The sequence below is a fragment of the Cryptomeria japonica genome, chromosome 3 (genome assembly GCF_030272615.1).
Source record: "Cryptomeria japonica chromosome 3, Sugi_1.0, whole genome shotgun sequence".
Classification (NCBI taxonomy): Eukaryota; Viridiplantae; Streptophyta; class Pinopsida; order Cupressales; family Cupressaceae; genus Cryptomeria; species Cryptomeria japonica.
The window spans coordinates 971,192,947-971,207,641 of NC_081407.1; the positions used below are offsets into that span (position 1 = coordinate 971,192,947).

The window sequence follows — 14,695 nt, forward strand, 5'->3', positions numbered from 1 at the left end:
TTAGACTTTCTAGAAAAGGTAGGAGTGAAATCGAAGGACCCCCAATCATCCTTTAAGAGTTCTTCTTTAGGAACTTCTTTGGTAGGAGATGGGGTATTTGAGTGAATTGAAGAGAGGATTGTAGGAACTAAGAAAGCATATGATGGTTCACTAATGTTCTCATAAACTACTTTATTAGTATATGTGTAAGGTATAACATGACAATCAGGAAGAATTTTTGGTTTCGTAGAAACGTGAATGGCATTGATTTGATTTTTGTTAGGCTCTTGATTTTTGGGAGAGAGAGCATTATAATGAGAAATGATATCATCCTCTTGTTCTAAGGTATCTTTATGTTCAAGACACTCATTAGAAAAAGGACTATCATATGTAATTAATGCTTCATCTTTAGAGGGAAGATCATGAAGAGAAGGTATGGTATCACTAGGATAAGTAGCCATAATATCATCCTCATGCACCAAATAATCCTTATGAGGGAGATACTTTTTAGGAGAAGAAGGAACACAATTCTCTAAAGATTCATCTTTAGGAGGGATATCTTTGAAAGAAGTGTCCATATTCCCTTTTTGCACCAATGTGCCCTCATTAATGAGATCAATTTTGGGAGAAGGTAAATCATAGCTATGAATGAAAGAGATAACTAAATTATCATCATATGCATGAAAGGGAGCATCATGAACATCTTTAATGTAATTCAAAATTGAATTAGCAAAATAAGATAAGAACTCCATATGCACCTATGATCAAACAAGAAACTCATATGTCATTTAACCATAATAACGTTCACCCCATACATGCATAGAAAATTCAACAAAGGAGGGAAAATGGAATTTGAGTTGAAAATTTGAAATTTGAATTTGTGTTCGACCTTAGAGGGTGTTAAAATTGATAAAGTACGCCAATTTTTTGGATTTAAGCAGAAAAACACAATCAATTCCGTCTCCTAAAATTTTGAGAAAAAAGTTGAGGACCATGGCGAAAGTGCACATAGTCTGACCAATTTTTTTTGAAATTTTAAGGGATGATAGGTATTATGAGATTATTGCGGAATCCAAAAAAATAACTGATTTGGAGATGTCTAGATCAATCAAATTTGCAGTCAAAGGTTGAAAATAGAAAGATCTTAAAAATTAGGGTTTTATGATTTAACCACTGGATTTTTAGAATAAAGAGATAGATTTGAATTGCAATTTTGAAATAGAAATCAGATCTAAAATAAGTAATTAAAATTTTACACTTCACAAGCTTAATTTTCTCAAAATAAAAAAATAGGGGTTTTAAGCAATTAACCTCTAAAATTTGCAAATAGATCAAACTTGGAAATGAAAATTTGAAATCTAAATTGTAATTAATCAAATCTAATATTGAGAAATCAGAATTAATGTGTAAGATGCTAGGTTCACCAAAATGTAAAGTGGAAAATTGGATCCTAGTGACTCCTCACCTAGGAGAGAGAAAGGAAGCCACTAGGATGATTTTCACTTGGAGATACTTTACATTCAAAAGAGGGGCTTGAATCCACTAGATCCAAATCCAAGGGAAACAAGGATGTGAATTCCAAGTGGATTGCAAGGGTTGAAGTGTGTTTTACCCTCTTTTGTAAATGAGAAAGTTGATTTGTTGACTATGTGGAAAAGAAAGAGAAAATGAGTGAAATGAAGAGCTACGAGATCAGGATCGTGTTGTAACTTTGGATCTGAGCTAACTAGACTGATACGAACCTACCCTGCAAATTTGGATAAAAGTCATCAAGACCATGGTGGGTGTGTACATGGTACTCCACAAAATCCATGAAATAAAAAGGGTTCTTCTGTCTTTGCAAATAAAGCCCAAACCTGCAATTACAGCTGCGCACCTGCAACCTACACACAAAAAAAGAGGGGAAGAAGGGTTGTGGATAGGGGTTTTCCTTAGTCAAACCCATGTTGAGGAATCAACCTTGAAAGAAAGTAATTGCAAATGCTTGAATGTAAACAATGGAAATGTATACCTTGTAGATCTACAATTTGTCGATGATGATTGCTTTGCTTCTTTTGAATGTAATCACAAGTGTTGCATGAAATAGCATGTAACATGACAAAACCCTAATACACACACATGCTTACAAATAAATATTGTAATATTGCTCCAATGGATGAAAGAGGAAGACTTGAATGCTTGATGATGTATATCTTTGCCTGTGCTTACTTATCTAATTCCTGCTTGAATTTCACCTCCCATTCCTCCTTATGCAAATGAGAAAACCAACTCCCTTTTATACATGCCTCTTGAAGATTAATTCATCTCATAAAAGGCCGACATCAGGGAGATTTAGGATCCCAAAGTGCAGATGGGGCCAGGGGGACCTATCTTGGGGCCACCGTAAGAGGGTGGGATAGGGGTGTCACACCCCTGTCCAAGGGGAATAGGGGCACCACGCCCCTTTCCTTCCCTATCTTGGGGCTAGGACAGGGTCCCAAGACTATCTTAGGGCTCAAACATGAAGGAGTCAAGGGGTGAAAATGCAGAAAAAGGTCTTGGTTGGGGAAGAAGAGGTCATCGCCAAGGTGAGGACCTAGAATGTGGTTGTAGGAGGCACAATTTTATGACGTTACACTTACAAAGACAACTTCTCTTTGAAGGTGTTCATAGATGTTTATTGGGCAGGTAATATAGATGACCGGAAGAGCACAACCAGTGGAGCATTCTTTCTAGGAGGAAAACTAGTATCCTAGACTAGTAAGAAACAAAGTTGCATTTATCAATCTACAACAGAAGCAGAGTATGTGGTTGTATCTATGAAATGTACTCAAGCAATATGGATGAGACACGTATTAGAAGGATTCAAGGAGACTATGACAGAATCGATGATCATATACTGTGATAATACAAGTGCCAATTAGTATTTCAAAGAACCCGATATTGCATACCAGAACAAAGCATATTGAACTGAAGTATCATTTTCTGAGAGAGAGAGTGTAGGAGAAGATAGCCAGGATGGATCTTGTGTCAAACAAAGAGCAGTTGGCTAATATATTCACTAAGCCATTGCCTAAGGCTACCTTTGAATATCTTAGAGGCAAGATAGGGGTTATACCCCTACCAAAGGTCAACCAAGATATTGTTGCAGCATCAATCCAGTGGACTAAATGAAAATATTTCACTATGGATTGATGAGAAGAGGGATACTCTTCAGGGGAGCAACAAAGATGGAGAAAACAAGAGTAACGGAAGATGAATTTGAAAATTTGAACCTTTGGCATTATTGTCTTGAAGGGGGAGAAGAAATGCAAAGGGGGAGAAGAACAATGATAGGAGGAGAAGTAAAGCAAAGAAGGAGAAGAGCGGAGAAGATTATGTACAATAGTCATAACTAGAACTCTAACAGTTTTGCATGATGAGCTTTTAGGGAGCTTTTAGTATTGCTTTTTTGGTGTTGCCATCAATACCAAAGGGGGATATTATTGGCATATTGTTGGCATATCTGATGAAGACAATAATGAGGAGATTATTGGCATATGGAGATGATGATGAGATGAGAAGATGACCGGTAAAGTTGGTAAAGTTGATAGAGATTGTTGACTAGATGATGATGATGTAGTTGTAAGTTGTTTGATGACTTTATTTGTGTTGTCATTGATGGCAACCATGTTTTTTGAGTCATCTAAGTCATCTAGGCCTACCGGTAAAGCCTAATTGATAGAGGAATATGTTAGACAACAAAACTGCTAAGTTGTTGTAAACCGGTAAGCAGGAACAATGCGATGATCAAGATATCGGTATAGACGATTAGTGAGGAGTTAGATGTTGCGGTTTATAGGAGTGTTGAAGACAAGAACATGCATCTACGTTCCACACTGCATTAGCAAATTCAGTGTATTGAGTGAGTTATGATTGACTGTCATAAACTCTGTGAAGAAGAATGTATACCGGTAACAAATCTTTAACCGGTAATGATTTATGGTTTGGTGGTGGATCTTACCATGTTTATAATTTAGTAATGACATGTCAGAAACCACATGTAATGATAAGATGGTGTTTGAGCGCATACAGGGATCAAAATTCTTGGGAAACATCAAAGTGCTTAGCAGAATGTGACAAGGGTCTTATTGCTTATGAAATCGATGTGCATTGATGAGTGGTGATCATTCAATGGTGGAAATTGTCTTGAAATTTGTTGTAATAATCTATAATGTATTTTGGTGGATTGTTTTTTTGCGCTTAATGTAAATTCAATGTATTTTGAATGTAGTTAAGTTTATGTAACCGACCTAGTTGAAAAGTGTATCTAGGTCGAGTTGGAGAAGAGATTTTGTGTTGGTGGTTTGAGAAGAAGAGCGTGCCAAACCAGATTGAAGTGTCTACATGTGAGCAACAGAGTTGAGTTGAAAAGGATTTGTACTAGCAAGCAAGGAAGTGTTGTAATTAGATCATTTGCCCTGTTGTTCCATAATAGTTACAATAGTATTCAAATCCCTTAACCGGGTAGATCCTAACAGGTCTTATTTGTAAAATCCCTTCACCGGGTGGCTCATTAACTTGAATTTAAAATCCTCTAACAAGGTTACTCCTAAGAGGGTAGAGCTCCTAACAGGGCTAAGGTGAAATCCCTTAACCAGGTGACTCCTAACAAGGTCTGCTCTTAACCGGACATATTGTAAAACTCCTAATCGGGCTAGGCTTTTAACCGGGCGCATTCCGAAAGAGTGCAAAATTTTTGTGGGTGCTAATTCCCACCGTGGTTTTTCCCATTTGGGTTTCCACGTGAAAAATCTCTGTGTTTATATGGTGGTTGCATTATTGGTTTGAGCATTTGATATCTTTACTATTTTTGCATGTTGATGAACACTTGAGTGAATGGTTTGGTAAATCTGCTTAAGGAGATTGTTTGAGTAGTTACTGGTACTATTTTTTGAAGTATTGCATAATTGTTTAACTACCGATTAACTCCCCCCTCTTAATAGTTATCAGATCCTCATAATAACAAATCCTTCATCCATTATGAATGATTTAGAACTAATATTAGGACTAATTAACTATATAGGACTTACAAGATTGATGACACCTTAATCCTAACACTTAATAGACGACAAATAATTTTATCATTGCACATAGTAAATATATGATACTAGATGACTAGAACAAAAAAGAGATTGATTATTATAATTATTTAATGGATCCTTGGCCCACATATAAACTCGAACAATTCTATCATGCTAGATAAAATTTAGATTATTTTTATTAGCTAAGTATACCCTCTTTCATAATACCTACAACTCAAAAAAATCTACAAGTTTAACATGCCTAAATTTTAAAATAATATAGGACAAAATCATTATATGTTGATAAGAATAGTTCTATACATCAATATAAGAACTATTACTATTACATCATCATTCTTTAAAGATAACTCAAACATAGTTAAATATATGTTTAATTAGTAATTAATTTAATTTGGATTATATATATATATATATATATATATATATGAGCTCTAGGTGTACACAATTATTGTATGGATTTGAGGAAGTGTAAAACAATCAAATATGTGATTTTTTTTAGTTGAGCATGTGGAAAAAAGACTAATTTAGGTTATCTACTTTCAAAGCTAGATAATTGTGAATGTTAAAGTCTAAACTCACTAGATTTCTATCAAATTTGAGTTGGTCTATATTCAAATTATGATTTTTCTCCTGATTTCAATTCTTATTATCACTCCAGTTTACTGATGTATGTGAATTGAGTGATATTTGACTTAATTATGTTGAGGCACCTTGAGATGGGAGTGGTGAACACATGTACTCTTTTTTCTATGAAGTCTAGCAAAAGTCTCGGGTTTGATGGGACTCCTGTTGAATTCTATCAAGCAATGTGGAACCATATCAAGGATGATTTTTATAAGGTTACTTAGAATTTTTTCAAAAGGGAACCTTAGGACCGAGCATCAACAAAGGCCTAATAAAATTTATTGCTAAGGGAAAAATGAAAATACTGTTGCTGGTTGGCATCCAATCACTCTATTAAATACTTCCTATAAGATTATTGCTAAGGCATTGGCTATTAGAATTAGACCTGTTGTATAAGGCATTGTTAGACTTGAACAAATAGGATTTATGAAGGGCAAATATATTCTTGACAATTTGATGTTAGCCTGGGAACCATTGAATGAGCCCAACATTCAGGCCAAGATGCTTTATTGGTTAAGCTCAATTTTGATAAAGCTTATGATAGAATTCGATGGAGTTTCATTTTGAAAATGCTTCATTGGCTGGGTTTTGGGCCAAAAGTCCAAAATCATGTTCGAATGCTTTTTAGAGATACCAATTCTCATCTTGTTATTAGTCAAACTATGTCAGGATCCTTTGAACTGCAACGATCCCTAAGACAAGGATGTCTCTTATCTCGATTCCTATATGTGCTTACAACTGATGCCCTATGATACCTTATTCAAGAAGGTAATCCATTGAATATTATCAAAGGAATATTTGTTCCTCATAGTACTTGGTTGTTATTAACTCGCATTTTGCTGATGATAATATGTTAATTTCGCAAAATTCCGAAGAGGAATTTAACAACATCTTGAGCATTCTTAATATGTATTGTTTTGTTTCTAGTTCAAATTAGCACATAGTAAGACTGAGTTTCTTATGGTTCATGGATTCATAAGGAATGGAGTAAAATTAAGCATGGGGAGATCACCAGATACCTTGGCATTCCCTTTGGTCTTGGGGTCTCTCTTTCTCAAATATGGGATTGGTTCTTGGAAAGACTTAACACATAAGCTGTGTAATTGGAGTATCCAAAAATCAAGGGTTTTGTCTTGCTACTAAATGGATTATAAGAGCTGCTAGTGGTGATGAACCTTGGAAAATTCTTGTTCGTTATTGCATCCTTGAAGCTTCAGTCAAAAGAAAGTGGCAAGATGTTAATTGGTTTGACAAAATCCTCATGTCTCCTTTAAAATAAAATTAAAGCTTCTTTTCCTCTTCAATTTATTTGGAAGGCTTGGCAATAGGTTTGTCAATTCTTGAAGTGGAATGGAACTTCCTTGCAATATGGTTTCAGTTTTGCTTCAATGTCAATTTGGTGGAATAAACTGTTCACCTATCATAACCAACCATTAGCTCTCAACTTTTCTAAACAAGCTTATTATTTATTCAAGAAGGGGATTCGATAGTTCAAAGACATTTAGGATATTTAGATGTTTGACTGGGCATCTTGGCAGATCATTAATGGGAAATATGGTTTAAGCAACAATTTTAAACATTTTTTGATCTTTGTGTAGTCATTAGTCCCCATTGAGCTTTCAATGAAAATTTGCACTCCTAGGGAGTGCAATTTTTTTAAAGATTGGAAATTGTTGGGTCATAATCACTTTAAATTCCTTCCTTCAAAATAAGTTTATAAGCAAATGTTATCCCATTGGTCTCCTACACATCGTTTGAATCTTAAATGGAAGTGTAGATTTCATATCAAGTTTTGCTAAAAAATGAGTGCACAAATTTGGAAACACAAAGACTAATTTTGATACTCAAGTGCTGGCTTGGAAAATTTTACATTGCAAGCTACCTATAAAGGATGGATTGAAATGTATCTTGGTTCAACCAACAACTTTCCCATTCTGTTCTTATGTTGAAAGCATGAAACATATCTTTTGGGACTGCTCTCATGCTTAAAAGATATGGTCTGCTATTTTTTACAAATTTTTCAACCATTTTTTTTCATGATCTAAAATGGAAAGAGGCTATGTTTGGTTATGGTTTGCATAATGATGTGGTGGCTGATTCTATTAGATAAGTCAATTCAAAGCATATTTGGAAAATGAGATGTAATGCTATGTTCTCTAGTAATTATTATGAGGCAATTGTTATTCTATGGCTTTACTCTAACATATTTCTTTAGGTGGCTTATCTTTTCTCGCAGTCCAAGGTTTTGGGTGAAAGAATGTGGATGCTATGAACAAGCTTCAACAAATCAAAGAGCAAATTACAAATTTTCAGAATTTGTACGCCCTTGATTAGAATCAAGGAATTTTGCAAGTTCTGAGATGATTTGTATCTCTTTAGGTCATGTTTTGACTAGTGTATTTTGTATTGTCCTTTCTTATTTAAGATAATTGTTGGTAGCTTTATTCTTGTAATTGCATTGTTTCAATTAAAAAAAAAATCTATTTAGGGATGTATTTATACTATAAAAGGATTTGGCCAAAGTGATGTATAAGTTGAGTGTATTATTGGTTTGCAATGTTAGAAAATTGTGTTAGTGTTCACATGGGTTAGAATAATAATGTGTGCTAAAATAAATGTGAGTTGTTATTACAAATTACATAATTATTATGGGTATTAAATCCAATATAGAATACAAAAAATATTATATATTTGTTTGTAATTTATATTATAAGTGATAGGAAGAATAAAAGCAATATTTTTTTATGTGTAGAATTTTTATGTTTGACTTCCATGACTTTGCCATATTTCTTATATAATATCAAAGAACTTTTGATGTGTGGATTTATTTTGCCATCCATTCAGGTTTTGAAAAATTCAAATCTATAATTTCTCCTTGAAGCCTTTCCTTCCATAAGTGAACTAGTTTAAAGAATTGACATCTAGTGAAAGTCAATGAATATTAACAATGTAATCAATGTCTCAACAATGAAATTCATTTTCATAAAGTAGAAAATTACGAATATTGTGTGGGATTAATAGGGGAAGCATACCATTAATCATTATAGATAACTTCACACACCCACAAATCCTAAATGGTACATCAAATTTTGACGATTTTTTGTTGTTGTCTACATACGCGACTTAACTTCTTATAGCTATTGCTCTGGCTTCTAGGTACTAACAAATCACACCGTAGGATCCATTATGCACACATGGATAAAAAAGTGGTCATTTCAAAGTGTCGCCCAATACCTACTTAAAGATGCCAATACTTATGCACAAATACCCCAGTAGTCACGCACTATGGGTACCAATAAAGTTACACAACTCCTCCATTTAAAGTCCAAAAATTCTAACTACTTGGGGTAAAGTGGGTGGCTATTGGTATATGTGAAATTTACTAATGAAATTTTAACTATCATTTTTTTGGTTTCTTTAAAATTATTAATTGAGAGTTTTGATGAACAAATAATGAATAGTAATTAGAACATGGACACTAATGCTCTTCCCTAATATTAGCATAAAATTGGTATCATTAGTGAAGCAATTTTCATATTTTGAAACCTCTTCATAAGTCAAGGTGGTCCAAGTGTAGGAGATAATGATTTCGTGGATGGTAAATTGTGCACAACAACCTCTTCATTTTTGTCTTGTCCTTGTGAATGCATATTCTAGAACAATAAGTCGCTTGGGGTCCTTTATAGCCACTATGGACGCTCTTGATTTGAATCCTGAATGTCGCAATTCAGAAGAAATTGACAAAGAAGGAAATCATTCATTGATGGAGGATTAATTTACCTAGAGCTTTGGTTTTCTTATAGAAATCGCGGTGACCATATATTGCAAATATGATTTGATAAAATCCTAGATTATTTCTTGATGTGATTGTGGAATCATGGATCCATGACTATTTTAACTTTGAAAATCTTGGATTATTTTCTATCGTAAGATTTGATTGACTGATCATATCATTTTCAAGAAGGTATGGTTGGCTGATGATCCTTAAGGTTCAGGGGTCTGCGAGTTAAGTAAAACTACAATAAGGGAGAGGACCCAGTAGTTGTGCACCCTAACTTTGCGCTTCTCAAAATCCTACGTGGAAATTTCAAATCACTCCCAATTCTGTATAGCAGATTACTTGGCAAGTCCCCTGCTTATACTAAGGTTTTAGGGTCACATCATCAAGTATGGTGCCATGTTAGCACACTTTTTTCCAATGTGTCCAAAACAACCCAAAACAAAAGTGAGACCAATAGGCGTGCAAAAGAGGCCCCTATACTTGTGCAACTGATGTGGCATCACATGATTGGTTGCTTTTTACAACTAATGGTACATTTCATAGCAATAACAACTTTAAAGTCACAACTATTGGTGCAATGTATTGTAATCATTAATATATAAACACACAAAAATTGATATTGTTTACAATAGTTTTTATCTGTACTATTTTTGGAGCAAAAAGTATCAACAACCCTCACAACAATTCATACATGCTCAACTATTGGTGCTCTTCCCCTAGTCCAAGGCAAAACTATTTTTAAAAAAAGATGCTAGACGTGCACAATTAGGTGAATTTTTTTAGTTAGCTCGTGCTACTTTGAAATCAGATGGTGTTTTTTTTTTTTTGAGTAGTCTAATTAGTTGGTTTATTTTTTGGCATGCTACATTTTCTCCTCTTTTTTTATTTCAAGATATATTTGACATGGTGCTAGAACTCTATTCAAAGACGTTTTTTCCAATATTAGTTCGAAATTGGATGTTCAAGTAGAATTTAGAGAATTCCAAAAATTGGGAGATCCAACTACTAACAGACAAGTGGTATAATATGGTATTGTTTCACTCATTTTTTAATCGATCTTAGTCATGAAGATCTTCGGTGATATGTAAAGTGTAGCCATCATGGTGGGAAATTTAGTGGCATCTTCGATCCAAGAGAGTTAAAATAGTTAGATGCTTGGTGAAATCTCCAATGCTAGAGAACTGGGAGTTAATCTTGAGATTTTGCATTTCCAACTTAGAATTCCCTTTCAATTATTTTCTACTACTATTATTACCATGATAAAATTTTCTGATTGTACTGTTTAGGGGTCAAGTTCCCTCGCATCTAGCATACAATTTGAAGAAATCCTTTATAGTATAGTAGGCGGGGTCAAATGAAGTCATTTAATGGTTATCAAAATAGTTTTTAGTTTTGTTGTTTTATTCGGTTCAATAAAATGTTGTGTTATTAAAGTTTTTATTTTTAGAATAAGGTCTATTATTTCTCATGTCAAAATATAAAAAAATTATAAAAATTATTTCAATTGTAATTGGACACACTATCACTTGTATGCAACATCCATCTTGTGTGGGAGCATTCTGAAATTGAGCCTCAAAGTCAAATTTGTTAATTAAGTAGCAATCTCACTAGAGGATTGAGGCAAAAGAGGTTGGAGCATAATAGTGCTTTTCATTAGCCACTAACAATGAGGTTGCTTTTGGTAGTATGACATTTCCTTTTATTTCTAATTTTGTGTGAGTTATTTCCTTAAGCATCTCTTGGCATAAAAAAATGTATTGAACAAAAGCACTAATATAATGCAGTTCATGAATATTGAAACGGTTAGTGGTAATCTAGAAAACCATGTGAGGTGAAAAAAACAATGTGTTCTTGTTTATGTCTAGGTTTGTTGTAAACCTATATGAAAACCATGAAAGGTTGATGAGAGTTGTCTTTCATTTGAATCAAGATCATGAGCCACAAGAGTTAGGCTTACAATAGTTCAAAGTGTTAAAATTTGAAAAGAGGGGAATGCAGACATCATCGATATTGTAAAAGTTGTATAGGAGAGCATTTGACTCAAAGTTCCTCTAATTATCGAACTTCTTGGAAAAATGGTTAGTTGGTGATAAGTTCATTGGAAGTGAAATCAGGGCAAATTCTTGCACATAGGTGATTATGTGTAGCAAGATCCAAAGAGCAGTATGTAGACCTAAAAGTATACACATGAATATGATTTTGTTTCCAGTTCATATGATGTACTTTCTTCCATGCTTATATTAAGAGGGATAGGAAATTATGTTAGTCTTCGCATGGGTTAGAATAATAATATGTACCAAAATAAAAGTGAGTTCTTATTACAACTCACATAATTATTATGAATATTAATTTTGTTATAGTTTGGTTTATTTGTTTATGAGTTTAAGAACTACTTGTCTATGTAAAGGGAGTTGTCATATGAGGTATAAAAACTCTCCTGTAATATAGGATATGAAAAATCCTACACATGTTTGTAATTCGTATTATGAGTGATAGGAAAAATAGAAGCAATATTATTTGATGTATAAGATTTTTATGTTTGGCTTCTATGCCTCTACCAAATTTCTTAATAATAGTACTTGATAAGTTGTATGATAGCTAAATGTCATACTTAGCTAGAATATATCTAAAGTTTTGTGATAGGTTGCAAGCAACATAATCAATATCTCACACTTAGTTCTCGATTGACATTGTATGTTTGTGGATTTTTTTATCTGTTGCCCTCACAAATGGTCGGGGCACTTCCAATAGAAAGGTGTGCAAACGATCACTAGTTTGTGGATGGAGGTAAATCACACATATGGTGCTCTCCCTTCACACAACAACTCACTATGCCACATGCTTGATACTCAAAGTAACATTATGTATTAAGACATTGGTCTTTTTATTTGTACAATAATTATTGCATATTGTACTTGTGTGTAAATTAAAAAAAAAAAAGTCATTTTGTAAGAATGAAAATGCATGAATATCTTTACGTTGAGTAATCATGTACCTGAAATGAGAATTAGAAACAATGTATTATAATCTTGATGAAAAATTGAAATGAATCCCGAACAATATTATTAAGATAAAATATTTTTTGGATATTTTTATTTTTCAAATATATGTTGCTCAAGATATTTATATTACTTCTATGTGAATGATGTGCTCTTATTTAGAATTGTGATTTTTTTTAAAGGTTGTAATTTTTTGTTGAAGTTTTATTTATTTTTATACAAGTGATATTTTGTTACAACATTCGTATTTATATGTATCACAAATCAATTGAATTGAGTGATCATTGCTATTTCATTTTTTTAATCTATAGATTAGTAGTGGATAGTTGAATTGGTATTAACATTTAGTGTTCCTTGAGATGCTTACATGTGCATGCACTTGCAAATGATTTTTTTTTGGTTAAGCTGAAAAAATACTATTAGATTTTGATATTCTAAAGATGAAAAGTTGATTAGCTTCCCACCTTGTGTCTTGGTCAAGCATTTTTTATTGATTCAATAATTAAAAAAAAATAGAATACACACTAAACAATGTATGTAGTAGGTGCATAAGTAGTTAGCAATGACACAACACAATTATAAAGAAATAATGTGACTTGATGCATTGGATGATTGAATAATAGACACTACAAATAGATTTGATATTTCTCTAATGTAATTGAAATCACTTTAATAAAAAATATAGTTATAATATAATTGTAGATGATTTTGTATTTTAATATATGATAGAAATAGAATACACACTAAACAATGTATGTAGTAGGTACATAAATAGTTAGCAATGACACGATACAATATAATTGTGACTTGATGCAATGGATGATTGAATAATAGACACACTATAAATAGATTTGATATTTTTGCTGACATAATTGAAATCACTTTAATACAAAATAGAATTATAATATAACTATAAATAATTTTATATTTTAATAGATAATAGAAATGAACTTGTCATAATTGATTAATAATAAAATTAACTAAAAAAAATATTTTATTATATAAATTTTTTAATAAATAAAATAAAAAATATGTACAATCACAATACAATTCAAATTGAAACCTTAAGAATCAAGACAACAAATACAACTCTAAATTAAGATTGTACTACTTTTTTCAACTAAAATTTTAAACACATGAACTCCACATTTTTATCTCGATTCCAAAAGAAAAAAAAGTGTGAAAACACCTTAGTCATGATTCCAGAAGGCAAAGGCGATGTACTTTCCACCTGTATAAATATGCAATGAAGGGATTTATTTAAAAATAAAATAAAAAAACTGGAATAAGATGGTAAAAACTACAAAATACAAATCAGATTACATCAAGAACTGTTGGAAAGGACTGCAGCAACATATCAGCACTCGGAAAAAACAATAGAGTTGTGCCCAAGGAAAAAAAGTCGTATAAATGTATTTTGCTACGTATACACCTATCTAATGTTCTTCTTAACTTTTCAGTAATTCAACTCAGATCAGTTGTTGTTTACAAAAGTTGCAGATGTGCTACCGGCCGGTCGCGATTACAGGAGATATTCCGCCTCATTCAGGTTAACCATGCCGCGTAAACGTTTACTTCTCCAATAGCTCTGTAAGTACAATTTTACTACCTATCTGTTTGTCTCTGTTTTTTCACACTTTTTGTTGATTGTCTTTATCATCGCCAGTGGCCCATTTATTGCTTCTCTGTCAGTTTCTTTAGCGCAATTATGCTGTTTCTCTGTAAGTGGGTATCCTTGGGATCCACATTTTGTACTCTCCCTTCTTTGTGTAAACCTATATATTTGAATTTAAATTAAACAATCAAATAATGAAATGAACAAATGTTGAAGTCATAAATATTGATCTTTATAAATTGGCCTGGATTGTCAGAGGTTAAACAAGTTATTGAAGGATGCCAGCCACAAGTTGCGAGTTAGATCAGAAAAAAATAACCCCAATGATGGAAGATAAAATCTCAAGGAAAATTCAGAAATTTTACATTAAAAAGGAAACGGAAACCATGAAAAAGGCAACGAGAATGCTTTGAGACTCTTTTCGTAGGATGATAGGTGAGTTTGGATGAATTGAGATCAAAACATGAACTTGTAAAACTGGATGTTTAATTTTTAGTGATTGAGAAGTTCATTAGGGCTAAGATTCTTACGCACATGCCTAGTCTTTAACATGGAATGACCTTGTAGGCAACTGTATTTGAAGAACCTCTCGGAGAAGCTCACTTTCAGTCACATTTTATGTGAAAAACTCTTG

General features: G+C 32.9%; 1 long non-coding RNA gene across 1 annotated transcript in view; it reads left to right on the forward strand.

Annotated features, from left to right (window-relative positions):
* Nucleotides 1-13,730: 13,730 nt before the first annotated feature.
* LOC131873916 (uncharacterized) overlaps nt 13,731-14,695 on the forward strand; it is a 71,821-nt gene continuing 70,856 nt past the window's right edge. Inside the window, exons 1-2 of the long non-coding RNA XR_009371805.1 lie at nt 13,731-13,858; nt 13,975-14,036. This is a non-coding gene — a long non-coding RNA (uncharacterized LOC131873916). The remainder of the gene's footprint in view (nt 13,859-13,974; nt 14,037-14,695) is intronic.